Source organism: Leptosomus discolor, chromosome 17 (assembly GCF_034619465.1).
Source record: "Leptosomus discolor isolate bLepDis1 chromosome 17, bLepDis1.hap2, whole genome shotgun sequence".
In the NCBI taxonomy this organism is placed as follows: domain Eukaryota; kingdom Metazoa; phylum Chordata; class Aves; order Leptosomiformes; family Leptosomidae; genus Leptosomus; species Leptosomus discolor.
Genome location: NC_141407.1, coordinates 3,329,054 through 3,348,973, shown reverse-complemented (window position 1 = coordinate 3,348,973; position 19,920 = coordinate 3,329,054). Strand labels below are relative to the sequence as shown.

Genomic DNA, 19,920 nt, shown 5'->3' with positions numbered 1-19,920 from the left:
GAGTAACTGCCTGCTCGAGCCATGGTGCAAAACTCACCTGGGCTTGGGAAATGCTTTGCCTGATGCCGTTATCAGTCCAGCTGTACAGATGCAGTGTGCCCTCTTAAAGACTTTTTGTCAGGCAATCTGGTTCAGAGCCTGGTAAAATTCTGGGGGAGGGAGATGATGCTTGAGCAGTCCCTGGTGAATCCCGCTTGCTCAGAGTGAAAACACTGTGGGCCCAGCCCTTCCACCTGGGAAAGTCTCCGTTGTTTCAGGGAGGGTGCTGAGTAGCTGCTGTTCCTTAGAAATATTTATTGCCGAAATCTGGCAGCAGGTGATGGGATCCTGGTGCTGAGCATGGGATTGACACCTTGCTGTGCTTTATGTATCGATGGCTGCAGATGCTGAGCTCATCAAGGTGTGATCTGCCCTCCTTGACTGAAGCAGGCTGTGCTGCCAGCTGAGAGACAGTGCCCCTCTGAGCCAGTTCTGTTCTCTTAAACTTCTGCACAAACAGTTGGTGTAATTCACTCAGCTCGGACTTGGGAAGATTATTCAGAAAATGCACAAATCTAGTAAAAAGCCTAGCTCTAGACATAGCGGGTTACAGTCATTCTTGGCTTCGTTCCCCTAAAGCCAGTGGTGGTGTAAGGGAAAAAAATACCTAGTTTTATTCTAAAAGGGCCCTTATGCCCATCATAATAAATTAATTTACGTTCAGGAAATAATATATCTGGATGACCAACTGTGGCAAATGTTACTAGCCTCAGTTCATAGAGGTAAGGTTAAGGCACAGAGCTGAGGCCCCAAAGTCATGAAGAGCCTGGGGAAAAGCCAGGAACTGCTCCTGAATCTCTTGAATTTCTGGCTGGTTCCTTGCAGGCCCGTCCTGTCTGCAATGCCTTACCCAACCTGCAACCCTGCTGGCCACTGATGAGTTTTGTTGTCAGCATTTTCCTAATGGGAGGAGGCAGCAAGGTGCCTCCAGATTAGCAAGGTTGTGAAAAATAGCTTTTCAACTGGCCTGGTGACCTTTTGATAGCAGGAGAGAATTTACAGGCAGAAGATGGAGACGTCGTGATTTAAAATTGGAAATGATGGGGAACCGTGTCTTTGCCTCTTGAAGTGGAACAGGAAAACTAACCTGTCCCTGATCCCATCCAGGGCTGGGGTTTCATGTCTATGTTACAGAAAATACTCTGGGCTGCCTGCCGTGGGCAAGGCATGTCTTGCTACCAGCCGCCTGCAGCTCAGGAGCTGCATGGCTCGTGGAGCAGGACTGCATGGGGCAGGGGAGGGAGGAGAGCCGGCTCCCAGTGCACACTGCAGGCAGCATCTCTGCGTAAAAGCTGCTGTGCGAAGTTCAGCTCCGCTGGCTCCATCAGTGAAAGTGTCTGATACGCTCAGCTGCTAAACAAACCTAGCCCAAGGTTGGATGAGCAGGTAAGTTCCAATTAGAGGATCTGAATATTGATTCACAGGGGAGAAAATATGACATTAAAGGATCACTGGAAGACTAAAGCTGAACTGGCGTATTGCTTAAAATGAAAGGATGTGAATTTGCATCAGAATATAGAAGCAGAGTTTTGACGACAATAGGCAACTGCTAATTAAAGTGCATCAGTTAAACCGAGTTCCCCCCTATTTTATCTCACATGGCTGGAAGTACAGAAAAGACACTTGTTAGAAAAATAGGCAGCATTTAAATCCAGGGTGTTACTGATACCATCCAGAAAGGCGCAAAGTGTAGAGATCTCTGCTCTGACTCCTATTTCAGGCATCTCTCTTTCTGGAGGAACATACAGTCGTGTCAAGACCAACCAAGCAGATAAACCAGGAGCCTGGGAATGCTTGTGCTCCGAGCTGAACTACTCTCTGTTTGTTTTGAAGACAAATGGTTTGGCAGGAAATGTGCAGAAACCAGTTTCTCCTAGTGCTGCGGTGACACTCTAACCGCAGACTTTGGAAGGCCCTGGAAGGCAGATGGGTGCCAAAACTGCAGGGCACAAGAAGGTCCAAGTTCTCAGCCTGTATGGAAAGCCCGTACCAGAGAAGATCTCAGCATGGAAGGACACATGATGAGTCTGATTTTGGATCTCCTCAGATGGAAAAGCCTCAGTGGTGGAAGCTGTTTTGGGAAGGCTTGAGCCAACTGGGCTGCCCTCGATCCCGTGAAGACTCTCTAGCAGCACAAAAGATGAACTCCAGGTCTCCTTTCCCTTATAACGACCCCGTGTTGTTGAACGACTCCAAGTGAGCAGCATAACCCATCCGCAGAGCTCTCTCTGCTCTTCCTTGGTTCTGCTGGCTGGAGAAGGTTGACTGAAACCTTCGGTGTTGACTTGACAAGTGTTTCATCACGTTGTTATTCCTGGTACTGGAGCATGGAGAAGAGGGGTTGGGTGACCTGAGGGAAAGCAGAAACCCTCTCCCACCCAACTCAACTCCCAGGGCAAACTTCGGCACCTTGAGGTCACTTCCATAGTGGTGCACTCTGGTTTCACCTGCAAGCAGCAGAGCCAGCCGGATGTTTTATCCAGGATGGCAAGAAGAGGCAAAGTGATACCCAGAGAAGAAGAAGAGGGAGCAGCAGATTTAGCACTACTGTCTTTGCGTCACATGAAGGCACGTGGCTGTGCTCACGTGTCCTCTATGCCAATGCCAGCCCTGCCCCACATTCTGCAGGGACTGTTGCTGTGCCCCAGCACACGATGCTGAAATTACCTTCTTTTCCGTTCGAACCACTTGGCTTTGCAAAGATGCTGTTTCTTCTCTCCCATTTCAAAAGGATTTTTTTCTGAGAAGTTTGAGGGAGCAAAGGAAGAAAGAAATGAGAGAGAAAAGGAGTTTTCAAGTTACACCATCTGATTCTTGCTGAGACGTGCTACTGGTGTCAACCTTTTTTATGTGCATCCGGAGCTGGAGCCATTTCACACCTGCTTCATGCTTGTTTTTAAATGACACGTAATTATGATAGGCAGTGTAAAAATGAAGCTTCATCCCCAATTATATTGCATTTTCTGTGTTTTCATTTCCTGCCCCAGCTGAGGAGGAAACCCCTGGAGAGCAAGATCTTTAAGTTTAATGAACTGGGAGGTGCCTGCAAAATTAAAGGTGATCTTGTTTATTAGAAGAAAATTGGTACTGATATATAGTGTTTCTAGAATATTGTGCTTCTGTGTGATGCCCTGGGGAGTGTTTCAGGTTACTGGAAATGTTGATGTAAGAATCTTGGGTCATCAGGTGAGAGAGCATCCAGTCCGTGATAGCTGCTGTTTGAAAACGTGTATAACCCCACTGCAGCACTGGGATGGTCCCTCTTTACCTCTTCTGGAGTCCCTGATAGATCCCAGTGCCAATGCAACGACTTGTGTTTGGCACATGGCCCTGGGGAGAAAGAGGGGCAGGACCAGTCCTGTGGGTAGGTCCCTGTGGGCTCTTTGGGTGAGCGAGAAGGGCTTGTCTCCTGTTTTGTACAAAATATGTTAGAAACCCCCAGATCAGACTTTCCGTTTCCAGATCTTCTGACCTCGTCGGTTAGCAACTGGGACAGAATTGTGACTTTGGGGAAATTACAAGATGTTTCCATTCGGGTCTTCATTCCTGCATGAGGTTTGGGCGTGAGCATGGTGCTGGGCTGGGATTCGCTGTGCTCTGAGCCCTGCAGGACTGCGAGCACCATATACCAACCCCACTGCTTCCCTGGGCAGGTTCCCTTTGCTGCTTCATCAAAATTCAGCCCACTGTGGCAAGTCCCCTGCCCTGAGGATGAGTCTTGGGTTTTTAAGGGTCTATGATATATCTTAGTCAGTATCTATGCTATTTCATCCTTTATTCCTTCCCCCAACTTCCTCTGAATGCCACATTTTGTGATTTATTACCCTTCAGTGTATTTTGCTTTTTGTTGGAGAATTTATATTTAATTTTTATGCCTGTTATCATTCAGGGAGAGAAGGGAAATGCTTTGGGAACCCAGAGTGAAAATAAACCGGCACATTTTAGTGCAGTTACTTTTTTTGAAAGATGTTGTTGTATTTTGGCAGAGTACTTACCTTCTTCCTCCTTCACTTTTGCATTGTGGGTTGAAGTGGTTCCAGAAAAATCACAGGACAGTGTGCTGTACTGGTTGACTCCAGCCTTTCAAGGGCTGGAGTCTGCTACTCCTGCTGCCTGAATTCATTAGGACTAATGCAATAAAGAGGAATTCTGTATAAGAGCAGGACAATTTGGTCTTTCATGCAGCTGTACGTTTGAGAAATCAGGGATTATGCAGCAGCAGAGGTGAACTTCCTTTTCTTAGCTCCCTTGATCTTGCTAGTGGTGAGGTGTTTCTAAGCCACTTTTCTAAGCTTCCATTTCAGGTTATCAGGCAACTGTGTAGATCTCATCTGGGTCTAACTTAACATCCTAAGGGACACAAAGAGATGCAGTGATTTGGTCCTTGATCTCAAAGAGGTGCACGGTGAAACCAAGAGCAGAACTCAAGAGCTTCTGATACCCCTCTGCCCCTCACCCTTCCCCTCCTCGCACACTTTTGGGTTGTTCTTACCAGCAGAAGGCTTAAGGAGCAAGATAAGCACTTTTGCCTCAGTCAAGGCATTTGGGTGAGTTTGGGAGGAGGATGGGGAAGGCATTCAGAACTTCATCCAGATCTCAGGTAAAATCTCTGTTCCTCCTTCCTTGCTGGGATTTGCTTCTGTAATTCTCCACCCATCCCGTGCTGTCCAAGAAATGGTGAAGTAGGGATGTTCAGGGCTCCAGCAGGTATGATTGGAGCAGGTCGTGAGCCATTTGCTTTTCCACATCCCTGGTGTCTCTGAGAGTTTTGGTGTTCAGGGCTCTGCTCAGACCTGATTTGACCTCAAGTTTCTCTTACTCTCTCCTCTCTTTTGCATCTCTCCTGAATGAAGGCCTGTCCTCACGGCATTGCTGTGCTCGTTGTTGATTCCAGCACTTTACATATTAAGTTGAACTGAGATGCTACCAGATCTCTGGAGAGGCTCAGTAAATGAGAATGATGGGTCCATTGAAATGGGGGAGAACTGAGGAAACAGCACTGGGAAGTTCATCATCTTGAATGATTGGTTGAGTTCTTGGATGATGGGAAATGTGGCCATATGGCAGCGTCCACTGCTTTTAGCCTTTGTTGCTGTGGTGGCTTTTTTATGCAGAGCTTTGAACCCCTGTGCAGGAGGGATGATCTGTCAGTGGACTGCCAGAGTGTGTGGAGACTTCTGCTGTGAAAGCCAGTATGTCATCTCTGATCAGCTCATTAGATATGTGTGACCTCATTGTTGGTTGAAGCCCAGTGCTTCATTTTTCTGACTCTTTAGTGTCCTCTCTGTTTTAATTAAAAGCTTCATTCCAGTTTGACCTTTTGCTGTGCTGTGGTATAACTGAGACTGAATTGAGCCTCTAAGTACAGAGGGTCTGTCCGGGCAGGCTGGGTGGATGAACTGTAACCGTTCACCCTAGTGTTTATGATGACTGGCAGGAGCCCAGACTGCCCCTCCTGTCCTCCCTGTGGGATCAGGCAGCCCACATATCTGAGTATTTCGTAGAGCAGGGTGGAAAAAGTATTGTTCTTTCAATAAAAGCCATGGTTACTCAGGGAACATTGCTTGGAAGGTAGAAGGGTGGAGAAAGCAGAGCAGGAATCTCGCAGTGATTTCTTGCCTGTTGTAGATCGTCAGTAGCCCAAGAAGGCTGATCTGAAGGAATGGGTTTAAATCACTGGACCTTGGTCATGGCTTATGCACTGGAGCGGGGAGACCTGGATCCAGTTCCCATCTGGACTGTGTAGGCTGTGAACTTGGAGGGGCAGTCCTTGTCCTGGAACCCATGTCTGGAGAGCACAAAGCACAGAAGTCTCACTACATCCCATCCATTCAACCACAGCTCCCAGCTCTTTGCTTGGAGTGCTGGGACCAGGGGAGGAGTCGGTGTGTGTTTGGTTGCAGAGAAGTTAGAATTTGATGAGACCTAGATCCCACCTCTAAAGCAGTTAGCCCAGTTCTTATGGGATGAGCAACCATGCTCCGCAGCCTTCCCTGCGAGGAGCACTGCCTGCCAGCCCGACTGTGCCGACACTGCTGTGCCAGGAGCCTGTTCAGTGGGCACGTGGGGTGTTGCCCAGCATAAAAATGCCATAAAAAGTCCTGCAGCTCCCACTTCTGAATTGTAGCGTCCTGGTTGCTTTTCTACTGGCAGGTGTCTCAAGGTGACACATCAGTGCACTGTGTGCAGTCCAGCCAGGTATCTCAGCCCATGGCAGGGGAGGGAAAGCACCTTAATTTAAAGTCCCAGGAGGTACCCTGGCAGCTTGGGGGACCCAGAGGAACAGACTTAAAGCAGAACGTTTCAATTGCATCAACAAAGTGTTTCCATTCAAGTTTGCCTGACCCAAAGCAAAATCTTCATTTTCAAAACACATTTTCGACACAGAAGAAGAAAAAAAAAAAAAAAAACACGAAAAAGTTGCTTTACTGTGGGATATTTCAGTTTCTTCAAACTCTGTTTTCCCTGAACAAATCCTAGCCATCGTGACAAAAAATTCTTGCCTATCTCTATCTGCTGGTTGCCTTGTTCTCTGCAAGCATTAACAGGGTGTAGCAGTTCTTGTGGGATTTGTCATGCCTGGGCCAGTCGGAACCAACTCTCCCAAGTACTCAGCCCTGTGAACACACTGACTGTCTGCTCTGGTTTGAGCTTCTTGCTAAGCAGCTCAGAGTCTTAGCTCAGAAAGTCCTGGGTCTGATCCTTGCAGACAACCAGCCAGCAGCTTTTCTTTCTGATACAGCATACCCTTCTCTGTGGAGAGTTAGAAAGTACTGGATTATCTGCTTACCACAACTGGCATAAAACCCCCTCTGTGTCCTGATTCTTGCAGGGTGAAGCTGAGACCGTAGAGGGGTGCTACGTCTGCTCCCAGGCCAGTGACAGGAAGGACTGACAAACCCCAAGTGCCCACACCAGTCCCGGTAAGTGTCTGTGTCTTGAGATATCTTTAGACATGAGGGATGGTGGGAGAGGTCCCTGCTGTTCTGCTGGGCAAGGCAGGACTTGGCAGTGAGATCTGGGGCAGCAAGGACACCTTGCTTGAGATGCTGAATTGTATGAGCGGGCTTCATTCTGGATTCAGGCTGAAGGTTTGCTGTCTTTGAGCCTGCTGGGAGTGGCCTCATCCTGGCCTGATATAAGTGTTCAAGGAGTCGAAGGTTGATGGATGTGCTGAGAATCTGCATTCTCTTGTGTGCTGTTGGCAGTAGAAACAGGATTGCTTTAATTACACCCTGATGGGCAGATTTTGATCACTTTGGACGTGGTGGGTTTGGGCATGTTTTGATTTTCGATTCATTGCTTTTATTTCTTCTAAAAGTTACGTTTACAGTTTGCTGTGAATGAACATGGATACAAGTGTGATTTTGGGGTAATGTAGAGGTGGACTCTGCTCTTGACTTTCCTGGTGCACACCCCAGAGCAAGGGGTTGCAAATTGAAGCTGGGGAGAAGTGCTGCGTATGAGCGATGTTGTGCTTGGGGCAGACATGCACCTTGCAGAGCTGGTGGTGTGGTGAAGGAGGGCGCCCAGAATTTGATCAAAACCCTGGTACTGCCTCTGCACAGGGTAAACCACAGAGCATCCTCTTGAAAACGGGCTGGAAGAAAGCACGTTCTCGGTATTTCCTTGAACACCAGCAAATCAGGGCTGTGTCCCTTAGCACTTCGGAGGAGTTCCACCATCCCCAAAATGTACAGTGATGTCCTCAGGCCACAATTTAGGAAGACTGCCAACTCCAGAGTGCCAACAGACATGATACTGTCAGGACATGAGCTTTAATGCCCCCTACACCTAGCTTGGCCAGGTAGGCTGAGCTGAATGCACCCCTTTAAAGAAAAGGTTGTGTGGAGAGATGGGAGAGGGTTTAGGGATCAGGTCCAGTGATAATGTGACCTGAGTATTGGGAAATGCTGGTCCAGGAATCGCTGTGGCTATTAGAGACTTGCTGTGCTTCCTGAACAATGAGGTCAATGGGGACCTGAGCTGGGAGATCTCTTCCTGGTTTGTGGGAGTTTTGTTTTAGTAAGAATGGAGTAATGGCACTTTAGGTGAATAAAACCTGGAGTTTGCTTCAGCAGAGGGTGTGAAGTAGAAGATTTCAGGATGTAATCATACTATGCACAATTCATGACGTGAAGATGGAGTGGTGTAATGTTTTTAACAGCAGACTTTCTCCTCCAGTTCCCAGACAGATGGAGAAAATCAGGTCCTCAGTTTCCAGTTTGGCAGGGTTTACAGTCCTGGTGTAACACATTTGTTTTAATTGGTATCGTGGATGTTTTTTTTTTTTCCTTGGGAACATATGTAGGAGGGAGAAAAAATAAATGTGATCAGGTAAAACTTCTTGGCATATGGGGGAGCTCAGCTGTTGCTTGGTGGACCCCAGGAGATACCACATACAGTAAATAAGGATCCAGGAGTGTTACACTTCTTACCTTATTTGGAAATCTAATCCAGGAAACTCCAAATAACAGAAGGGTAAAGATTCACCTGAACTCTTTCAAACCAAAATCAGGCAGCTGAAGGAGAAAGGGAATTTGGGTTTGCTTATGATTTGTTTAAAACCATTTTCTGCTTCTAGCTTAATATACCTTCCCTTAGTAGTAGTGAGAATATCTTGACACAAAGTAGGACTAAAAAATTCTGACATGCAGATATGTTAAACAAATGAGCTGGCTAAAAACCCTTTTCTGCATGAATAAGAGAACTACTGTGCCCTAATTCCATAGACCAGGATTTAACTTAGTAAATGAAATTATGGGATTCAGCAGCCTTGAAGAAATACCTTATTTTTTTACTATTCAAGGCATTTTAAAAAAGAATAGTGCCAGAAGTTATTGAAAGTTTTGTTTTGGCTGTTGGCATATTAAACAGTGCTTTAAACTATGGAGCCTTCTTTTTGTGCAGGGTATTTACTATAAATGGAGGAAAGTCTTTTATCCTGAGTGCACAGACTGCAGGGCTTGAACTGCAACACCTTCTCCAATCCATGAGCTCTTCACTTTCACAGGACTTCTGAACTTTTGAACGTTGCTGGTTGATTACTTGCTTTTTCATTTTTTACTTCTCTCTCCAATTACTGGGAGCACACAGAATAAAGGTTGATTCCAGAGGGAGCTGTGAAACTGCCTATTTCTTGAGGGATGCAGAAAAAAGTCATGAAAATATCTGTCATTCAGGCAAGTGGAGAAGAACATTGAGAGTAACTCTAGAGAACCAGGAAGGCTGATGAAAATGCCTACTATTCCAGCAATGCAGGGAGGGTCACAGAAATACCTGTTATTGAGTCCATCCATACAGGGTTGGAAGTGTCCCGTTGTGAGAGGACACAGAGCATCCTTGGGTAGCTCAACAAAAATGGGATGGATGAAATTTTCTGTCTGAAAACCCGTGTTGGAGCAGGCCATCACAGTGTCTAATCACAAATAAGTCCAGACTGTAATCGCTTGCTCAGGTCGTTTATCAGCTCCGGCAGTTCCTGTCCTTCCAGGATTAGGACGGCGCTCGGTAGCCCATTAAGCTACGATCTGGTAGTGACCTTCTTAGCACCTGTGGGCCAAGGAAGGAAGCGATGTAATGGGTTTCTTAATTTAGAAAAGGCGCTGCGGGTCAGGAGGAGGCGGCAGGTATCGGTGCCCAGCGCAGATGCTGGGAGATGCAGGCTTTGGTTAAGGGCTGCAGCATCCGGCGCGGAGGCGGCTGTGGGACATGAACGGTGCGTTCGCAGCATTCGTGATCAAGTCTAAAAAAGCCTAATTGTGGGACCACACGCCGTGCCTGAGATACCTTCGTCAAGGAAATGAACGGGCAGTAGGATAACTCGTATGTCTTACTATAAAGTTGCAGTTCTTCCTAGAGGCTCTATTGATGTCACGAACCATCAGAAACCAGCCTCAGCCCTTTGGGAGCAGCCGTAGTGCAAAGCTGTGAGAGCAGGGCTAGCCTCCTGTCGGCTGCTGGCTCTGCTGTTTGCAACACTCACTTTGCAGCTCTAACATTTCAACAAGAGTGAGCCAAGTACTTTGTGCCTGGCACAGACCGGCTTTGCCCTTTGTGGCTTGTTTTCTCTCTCTCTCTCTCTCTTTTTTATTTTTTAAATTATTTATTGCTTTGTAGGCATCTAGATGTCGGGACTTCTGCAGTGTGGATTCTGGTGTGTGCATGCACAAGTTCTTTATTTCTCTTCATAGTTTTGCAAGCATGTGCTGGGAAGATTATTGAATGCAATTATCTCATCAGCAACATCCCTTCCCAGCACGGGGATTACAGTGGAGAAGCAGGTGACAATGAAGTGCTGAGTAGTTCAGAGCAGGGTGCAGTGCATTTGGCGTTCAAAGCCCTGTTACCAGCCCTGTGTGTTTCTGACCATGAATAGACTTTATGAAATGTAAGTATTTGCAAGAGTGCGGTAAAATTCAGCTGACTTCAGTGGCTTGTGTGTTTTTTAAAACCTCGAAGGAAGGGAGGTGAAACCCAAGTAACTGAAACTACCCTCAGAAAGTTCCCAGTAGATAGAACAAAGTGTGTGGGTTTGTTTAGTGATAAAATGGAGAAGAGGCTTCAGCCCTGTCACTACCATCTGCTGCAGGGCCCAGAGCACGGTCCCAGCTGTGGGAGCGATTGCCAGCGATGGACATGGAGGTGCAGAAACTGGGGTGTGATGCCCTTTTGCACCATCCCTTCTGCAGATGGAGCGCTGACATGCATGCTGTCACCTGCAGCCTGCTTTGGCCGTTGGTTACAATGCAAACTGTTGAGTCAAAATAGACCTGTGTAAAAGACAGAACAAAAGAGACTTCTAGGCAAACTAAGAAGTGGAGGCAGGGAGAGCTGTTTAAAAAGCTGCCTGGAAGGTAAACCCAGGGTCTGTCACACCCATGCTGTCTCAGTAGACCCACTGACCTCAGGCTGTCCCAGAAAATGAACAGGGACCTTGAGGATAAGCAGATTCAAGCATGCAAACACCCAGTGTGCTCCAGCAATGGGAGCCTTGAGACCACCCAGAGAAGACAAATCTGTCTTGACACTTTCTGCCAGTGTCCTGGGGATCTTGGTGCCTCTGAAGAGTTTTGCTTTTGCTGTAGACTCAGTGTGGTGAGGCCCTCTGTGATAAGGCCGTAATTCCTGTCTCGGGGCAGAGCTGACATGGTGGCTGCTAACCATGGATGGGAAGAAGGGTGGTCTGGGCTGTGGAGGACACGAACAGAAATTCCATCCCAAGCTAACTTTCCCAGTTTTTATCTGCAGGAAATAAATGCAAAGACCCAGTTAAAAATCCTTTCTGATTTGACTTTCTGGAATGATTGCCCACATGTCTGTGCTGGAAATAATCTAATGGCATGCACAATATTTGTAAGCGGTTGGCTGGAGGATTTTCGCAGGCAGCTGGTTCATCTGGAACAGGTTTTGAGTGGGTTCATGCATGCAAGGTGAGAGCAGGCTGTGGAACCCACCTAGCAAATGCCAGGTGAGAAAAGCGTTCTCCTCACACAGAGACCCCAGTCCATGACTGCTCTCTGCAGGGAAGCAGATGAGTTTTGGGCTAGAAAAGCTATGTTCTTGGCACTAAAGTTTGTTGTGAAGGCAGAGCATGTCGAGGGTTGTTTTTGTTGAAGATGATTAGGAGGCATTTAGTGGTTGCAAGCACCAGGAGTGCAGTCTGCAAGCTCAGATCCTGGTGCTCTGAAGTTCTCCGTGATGGAGCCGTCCCCTCCCTTTGCCCCTACATTCATTCTGCCTATGCAGAGCTGAGCTTAGCTGGCTTTGAGTGGGAACCCTAGCAGTTCCAATAAAGGATCAGGTTCTCCAGCGAGAGCCAAGTCCTGTCGTGCTGAACTGCCTTTCTTCGTGCTGGAGCCTTCAGAGGTGAATGCTGGGCCGTGACCTTCACTGAGAAGCTGTTTCCTCATTTCTGCCCATGCCAGGCTCACATGGCTCTGCTGGGGGTGAGTTAGTGGAAGATGAGATGCTTTATAAACTGCCTCATTGCTCTGTCCCTGTGGTTACCTGTGCTTTTAAATAAACAAATTAATTGCGTGAAGCTCTCAACAGCTCTGCCAAGCCAGCAGGAAAGCTGTGATGTTTCCAGATGCTAAGTGATGGATTGCGTGACAGGCCATTGCCAGCCGCTCTTCCTGGGTGACCCTCCTGCTCTGGACCTTCCAGCTGATCGTGCAGTCTGCAAGTGAAAGTAGCTCAGTCATTCCATGGTGTATGAGAAAAGTAGAGCATTTGGTGTAATTTAAGGACAGTAAAGGTGAACAGAAAGTCAGAAATCTCTTCAGATAGCATACATGATCCAGTGGATTCTACTGTACCTGGTTTGAGATTTAAAATCTTGATAAACCAAAAAAACTCAAGCATATGTCTCATTTTAAACCTATAAATTCAGTCAAAACTCTTATGCTCAAAGAAAGCCATGGGTTAATAATACCTTCCTGAGTCAACGATTAATATCTAGAGCTGAGCTGGTTTCCTGTGATCAACCAAAATGTTTGATTCTTTTAAGAGCTGAGCAAGTGATTCATAATGAATACTGTATCTGAGAATTAAGTTTTCTGCAAATCTTGATCTTGTCAAAATAACATGTCAATTTTCATTTCTGGATTTGCTTTTTGAAATTATCCGTTTCTTAGAGCTTCTCAAGACTTGAATGTTAATTCAGATTAGGATAGTGTATGAATGGAAAATGTAAAATCTTTTCCCAAATAACTGCTTGTGTAAGCACCAGCTGACAGGTGATCATGCAAGTAATTTCTTCTGCTATGTTGAGGATAATGCCTGTGCTCAAACTTCAGGTGAAGATGTTTGCAGAATGAAACCTTAAAAGTTTCTGAATTGCTCCAGAGGGAAGCTCAAAGCTGCCCCAGGTATAAGTGGTCTATCACAGGTGCATCCCCCAGCTGTGTATGTGTTCATTGAACGGGAACCCAGCTGGAGTGCATTTGTGAAGAACTCAAGGGAGTGCTTACAGGCTTGGAGTGGCGTGGGTTGTATTTATTGACACCTTAAATCCTTCTCAGAGGAAGCTGGTGGCCAGAAGGACTGAGGATGGGTCCTTCTCACCTGTTTCTGAACTCCCAGGGCCTCACCATCTTGGCCTGTTTTCCCCATCACCTACAAGGTGTTTTCTGCCTCTCCTGTCAAGGACCAGTTGCTGCCCACTCAAGCAGTATTGTGCGTTATAAAGAGAATGGCCAGGGGACAGGATTTATTGCTAGATGGAGACAGGTTTAAGTGTTTGTCTCAGGGTGCAAGTTCTCCACCATAATTTTCAGAGGCTCCCGGGCCAGTCAGCTGGGCTTCAGCCATCAAAGGCATCCAGTCAGCACTGGGGAGCTGGGCCTGAATTTCTCAGTTCTCAGCCTCCAAAAGGGACTAGTCTTTCTGCTCCAGCTTAAACCAGTATTATGACCATGAAAACATTACTGCATGAGGTGCTCAGACACTGGGGACAGGAAACAAGTACCTTGGTGCTGCTCGTTCATTCTGTCCTCTCCTAACCAGGTGCAACTTTCTGGCTGCATCTCTGAGTACCAGAGCTGGGAAGTGAGTCAGAAAGCAGAAGTCAAGGGGGTGCCTTAGAATGAAAATACAAAAATAGATCTCTCTTTGCACATCTTTTCTCAACTTCCCTTTGCAAGGCTGAATTGGCGTGTGCTTGATGGGGTATGATGGCTCTGACCTTGTCAGATGCATCAAATATGACGTATGAGCGTAGTGTTTTGTGGTTTGTGGTTTGTTTGGGTTTTTTTAAGGAGAGAAACAAGGGTTAGCAAGAAATGCAGAAAAGACAAACAGACAGATGGCCACATTCCTTCATCAACAGAAATGCAGGCCTGAGATTTTCTTCCAGCTTGGTTTGAATTGGAGATTTCAGGAAATGAGCCAAAAAATTGCTTATTTTACTAACATCCCACTTCTGTAGCATTTCATTATCACATGTCCTTCTTCTATCAGGCACTGACCTTTTGCAGGCAGTGGTGTGACAAAAGATGTAGCACTAATGTAAGGGACCTTGTGCTGCCTGGAGAGGTTGGGCTGATTCCTTTCCCCCATCCAGAGGATGCTGGATGATGCCACGCACCTTGTGTTTGCGATGAGCTGTGTGGGATAGGTTGTTTGTATTTTTTTCTTCTAAAATCCTCTCATTTTTGTTTTCTTCCTGAGGGTGGATGTTCAACTGAAAAAAACAGGGTCAGTGGGTCAGTCAGTGGGTCAGTAAGGGTGACCTTCAGATGTGATGGGTAACCTTGGAGCACTCATATGGGTCTACAGCTTTCCTGTGATAGATGAGCTCTGTAGAGACAAGCTCTTAGTCATGAGCTATTCCTACCCCCTTCACAGGAGAGGGACAAAACAGGGGCCATGGCAGCCTTGGTCTCTTGCCCGTTCTTTTCTGTGTGCTAGGGGAGAGCCTTATAATCAAACCTTGTTTCATTCCTCTGCATCTTTCCCTAAAGGCTTGGGTTTTGCCACGCTGTCGGGGAACCAGGACGTGGCACCTGCGCCTTGTTCACCTCCTGTGGGTTGTCTGTATGAACATGAGGAAATGTTCTGTCTGAACATGAGGAAGAGCTTCTGTACTTTGAGGGTGACAGAGCACTGGAACAGGCTGCCCAGAGAGGACCCTCCCCAGACATGATCCTGTGTGACTGCTCTCAGTGAACCTGCTTTATCAGGGGCGTTGGACTAGATGTTCTCCAGGGGTCCCTTCCAAGCCCTACCATTCTGTGACTCTGCGATCTCATCTCATTTGCCTCGTTGTGCCTTGTCACTTGTTTGTGCATTTGTCTAGAAGAACACGGCCGCTTTTGCTTTTGTTGTGCACTGAAATTCCCACTGAATCTCAGAGCAAAACTGGCAGGAGCGCTACAAGAGGTGGGAAATGACTCCAGGGTTTGTGTTTATGGACTGAGTTCATTAATTTTAAGAAATGCACACAAAATAAGTACAGGCAGTGTCTCAGTGGAGATGCAGAGTGGGGTCTCAGGAGCGGCATGCTTGGCTCTGGATCCAGCAGAGGCTTCCTGTGATCAGCTCCACACGGTGCTGAACTCAAACTGGTATTTTGTTGGACTTCGTTATGTCTCTGCTCAGATATGTTAAAAAAGAGTGGAAATACACTGATTTCTTCCTCTGTTTACATTACAGCTTCCCTGAGACCTTACCTGCTTCCTGTTATGCATAGGGTACAATGAACTCTCACTTAGGTGTCTATAGTTTGGTTCAAACAGAAGTCAAAGAGGAGTCTGTTAGGGCAGAGAGAGGTTAGGGAGCCCATTTATTTTTCTCTGATGTTGTTAATTATCCATTACTTCTTGTCCTGCTCCCCTTACAAGCATTCGCTGGAGTGCCTGATCTGTGGCCGCTGAGACCCATGGAAGTCCTTGTGCTGTCTTCTGGGCTGGGTTACTCAGGCCCACGGTGATACTCTGGATCTGTTCCTTGTCTGGCTTTGGCAGCCGTTGTCAGCATATTGATCTTGCTTGTACTCCTCCTGGTATATCCAAAAACTCTGCTTTATTCTTTTTTTTCTTTTCTTTTTTTTTTTTTTTTTTCATTTGCTTGTCATAGCTTTGAATACCTTTGTTATTTCTTCTTCGCTCCTCTGGCATAGATGTCTTCTGCTTATAATCTTCTTAGCCATCTCTGGGCACCGAGGCACCCTGTTCATTTCAAAGAATGCTGCTTTAAAGGCACGTGCGATCCAGACTTGTCCAATTTTTTCTTTTCCCCTGTGATTTGAAGGGCCTGAAAATATTTGTGTAATCATTTCCCCCACACATGCCACAAATACTCTGGCTCTTCTTCTAAAAATTACATCCCTACTCCTCATGAGAAATCCTCTAAAAGCAAAGCACAACCTGCACTACAGTGCAATTAACAGCCTTCTAATGAAATACTGGTGTAGGGAGCTTTGTGGTGATAGGCAGTATCAGCTCACAAAGCTCCTTGCTCATGCTGACGTGATAACTGGGGCTCCTGTGGTCTTGGGCAGCCCTGTAAGTGCACCAGCATCCTGGGCTAAAAAGACAGACGCTTTTGAGGCCAGAAACAGGACTACCTGTCCCTGCCGAGCAGCTGATCCCATCCAGGCTGCCTGAGCCCTGACCACTGCAGAGGTGAGAGGGGGATCCTGAATTCCAAACCGAAAATCTGTCAGTGCAAAAATGGTGGCATTGAGATGCTCCATCCTGCTCTGCACAGAACTGATGAGCTGCTTATCCTCTGAAAACCGCCCTACCCGCAGCCCATGACTAATTGCTGCCTTCCTGGTGGTGTACCTGGGGCTGGGAAGCAGGCGATGGACCACAGGGTTTTGGGCTGACCCCACACAGCTCTCAGCAGTGGAGGAGCCCAAATTGGACAGAGATTTGGTGCTTTGAGACAGGGCTCAGTGCAGCCAGGCTGCTGAGTGAGGAGCCACTGGAGAGCTGCTTCGCTCCTGTCTCACAAAGGGGGACAGAAACGGGACTTCAGGGAAGTCCAGCTTCCCTGGTGCTCAAGTGAGATGCACGACTGCCAGGCTGCCAAGTCGTGCTCTGTCCATCCAGCCCCTTCATCTCTGGTTCTCCCAGTACATGTCATGACTTCATTCAAAGTGAAACAGCTTCAGTGTAAAAGCATGAAGGGGACTTACCCCAGAATGGCCCTTGAAGAAAGCAGGGTGCTCCCCTGTGCAGTCCAAGACCTGGCGTTCAAGTCCCCCATGGCAAATGGACCCAGCAGGGACCTGGATGTAAGTCTGCGCTTCCCACATAAATCCCCTGAGGCCAAGGCCCTCTGCGCAACACCCACAGTCTGCCTGTCCCATGAGCCTGAAGAAGGCAACAAGGTGCATCCACACCAGGGAAGGGGCTAAACTGAACTGCAGTGGCTGAGATGTTGGTGAGTTTTACTCAGGAGCCAGGGACAGCTTCAGAGACAGCTGTAGGGAGTCTGTGCTTCCATTTTGGAGAGCCAGAGCAGAGTCCTGGAGGCAGCCATCTCGAGTCAGACCTCTTCACCCTTGTCCTTGCATCTCAGTAGACATGCACTTAAGATACCCAGCTAAGATACCCATCTTGTGATGCCTCATCCTGCAGGCAGCACCCATGTCCTATCCTTTGGGGGAAGAGGAGTCAGTGGAAGGAGACTGCAGGCAGATGGCAGGGGTCAATACCCTGCTGCATTTTGGCTGTAAAAGCCTAGGAGTGGAGATTGGTATACCAGTGCCTCTGCACTAGCAACACCACCTTCTTCTGCGAGATGATTCCTTTCTTCTTCAATGGTTTCTTGCTTCTCATAGTCTTGAAAATGCATCTGCATTGTTTGTCTGACCCTCACATGTGGTCACAGCCTTTACAGCCTCTGCCTTGGCTCCTATTACACTTTCCAAAGCCTTTTCATTGCCTGGGTCCTCTAATCTTTCCACCAGCACCCATGTTTTATGCCTTGGTTATGCCTCCCTTCCTTTTAATTAATTTTTCACACTGCCTTGCTCATCCCTGTTGCCCTCTTTTATTTAATTTATTGCTCACTAGCCATCATAACCCCTGGGCAAGCCTTTAATTTATCTCTTCCCGCATCCTGTTGCCCCCCTCTGTCCTTTCCCTTTATTGATTTCTCTAGTTTGATTTCACCCTGTGCTTGCCAGCTTCATCTCCTACTCTTTGCTCCCCCTCAAAATTGCTCGGCTGAAATTCTCCCCCTGTCAGTGACCTTGCTGCCTGGTAATTCCTGGCCCAACAGGGCTGAGATTGCTGCTCGTTGGGTCCTCACTTTGCTTGTGCTTAGTTTCCACCCCAACCTCCAAGTGTCTCAAAATTATCTGTGGGTAATTGCCATCCAAGTTGCCATGATAAGGAAGTGGTTCTTTTCCAACGAGCCTCCTCCAAATCTAAGAAGTTCCATGGCCATAACCCAATGCACCTTCTCTGCTGAGTTGCCTGCAGGCAGGCAGTCGCTCCCAGGGGCAGGGATGGACTTGTTGGGTTGGACTCCGCCAGGTTTCAGCTCTGAGCAAGGGGAGAAGTTTGTGCTCTCAGCAGCTCTTTATTCCTGCCGTTATCCTGGAGATGAGCAAGTGTAGCAGTACCTGCCCTGGAGAGACTTGGCTGCTCACAGCCCAATTCTCTTTCTGTTCTGAAGGTTTTTCCTTGTGTACATTTAAATGGTGAAGATACTGTGGAAGGGTAGAGGGAATAAATGACTTTTCTTCTGTCTTTTAGCTGCCCTCTGCCTGCCACAGCCCAGCTCACAGGAGCTGGGTGTCCACAGGCTCAGACAAAGAGGGAACCTTCAGCTTTGCTCTATGATTATGAAGAATTGAATAGTCCTATTTACGATCCATAAACAAATGGTCCATTTACTTACAGACCAATTGCTGCTGTTACCACATTGGGTTTGGAAAACACATTACTGCAGATACACAGGTTATTTTGTCATCTGTATCCGCGTGATTTGCAAGCTGAGCCCAAAAGCAGGAGGGGATCAGAGGTGAGAACCATATGTTTTAAAAAACACACAGCAAGCCATTACCTGCTTGCCTGTAGAACAGGTATAGGACATCGGCATGCTGTGACTCAAAATTGTGATTGTCTACATAGTTCCCTGAGCTGTCCACACGAAAAAATACTCTGGTTAGATCTGTGCTCGTATACGTGACATCCATTTTCATGGGACGTTTTGAAACTGAGCTGGTAATGTCTGATGAAGGACCAGAGCATATAAAAAGTGAGTTTGAAACTGTCTCTAGCGAAGGACTCGTTTGGATATATCATCTCCTGTCTCCCAGGCCGTCATATTGGTAAACCCTTGAGTATGTCAGCCCTGGGATATTATCACCATGAGGGATATGGGGAAATGCAAAGGGTATTGCATGGGCCATGTAAAGCTTAGAAGGTCACAGGTAAGCATGGAGGAGATGGCTGAGCTCCAGGGCACGGCGTGTGTGGAACAGACAGGTCTGCCCAGCTTGGCAAGAGTGGCAGCCTGGCAGAGGAAGGTCCCACAAGTCCCCATGAAGGTCTATCCCCAAGAAACTAATGAAACATTGTTGGTTTAATTGGTGGGTAATATTTGTAATTCTGCAGTATGGTATTGGCATGGTTATATTTGGCTAGGAAATAAAATATGGGAACTGGGTTATTGAAATAGTCTGTCCTGTGCCCCAGGTGGAGCTGGCTGCCACATTCAGCAGAGGTGTGTAGGATGGGCCCTGAAAACTGGGAATTCAACTCCAGCATAAGGCAGACCTTCCTCCCTCCAGTGTAGTCTGAAGTTAAATGCCACAGCCCTTTGTTGGACTAGCTTATTCCATTGATTTTATTCTATTGATTCTCTTTTTTCTCTCTTTCTTTTTGGTTGTTCCTATTTTCCATTCTTCTGTCTTCATTTGAGTTTGATATCATAGGTAGGATCATCCTGTAAACTCTGAAGGTAGGTCATTTTCCTGATGCTTTCAGGGAAATCCATAGGTGTCTGTGAAGTGCTGACACTCTTTCCAAATTAAGAATCTTTCCTTGTCCATCTTTGACAATTTTTATCATTGCATGGGGAAAGTAGACTGGCTTCCTTCTGTCTTTGTTTCTTTATATCTACAGACACAGAAATATCCTTTTTCAATGTAGGAAGGGCCCCCCACCCTAACATATAGCAGTTTACGGCAGTTTGAGCTGGTAGATTTTTTTCCCCAAGCTGTAAAAGGAAACTTTTAAAGATGATGAAGACCATCTGGGTGGTCAATCAGTGATACAGCCGTATCCATTAGATGAGACTTGAGATTGAAACTTAGACGTGCCTAAATAGCAGTGGAAATAGAAACAGAGACAGCTCCCTTTGTCATTGCAACTTGGGCAAGCTTAAAAACCGAAGAGAGCTGTACTTTACTATTAG

General features: G+C 46.9%; 1 protein-coding gene across 1 annotated transcript in view; it reads left to right on the top strand.

Annotated features, from left to right (window-relative positions):
• The first annotated feature begins 6,936 nt into the window (after positions 1-6,936).
• Positions 6,937-19,920, top strand: part of RALY (RALY heterogeneous nuclear ribonucleoprotein) — an 86,096-nt gene continuing 73,112 nt past the window's right edge. The window contains exon 1 of the mRNA XM_086474688.1: positions 6,937-6,962. The gene's annotated coding sequence lies outside the window, so the exon portion shown is untranslated. The remainder of the gene's footprint in view (positions 6,963-19,920) is intronic.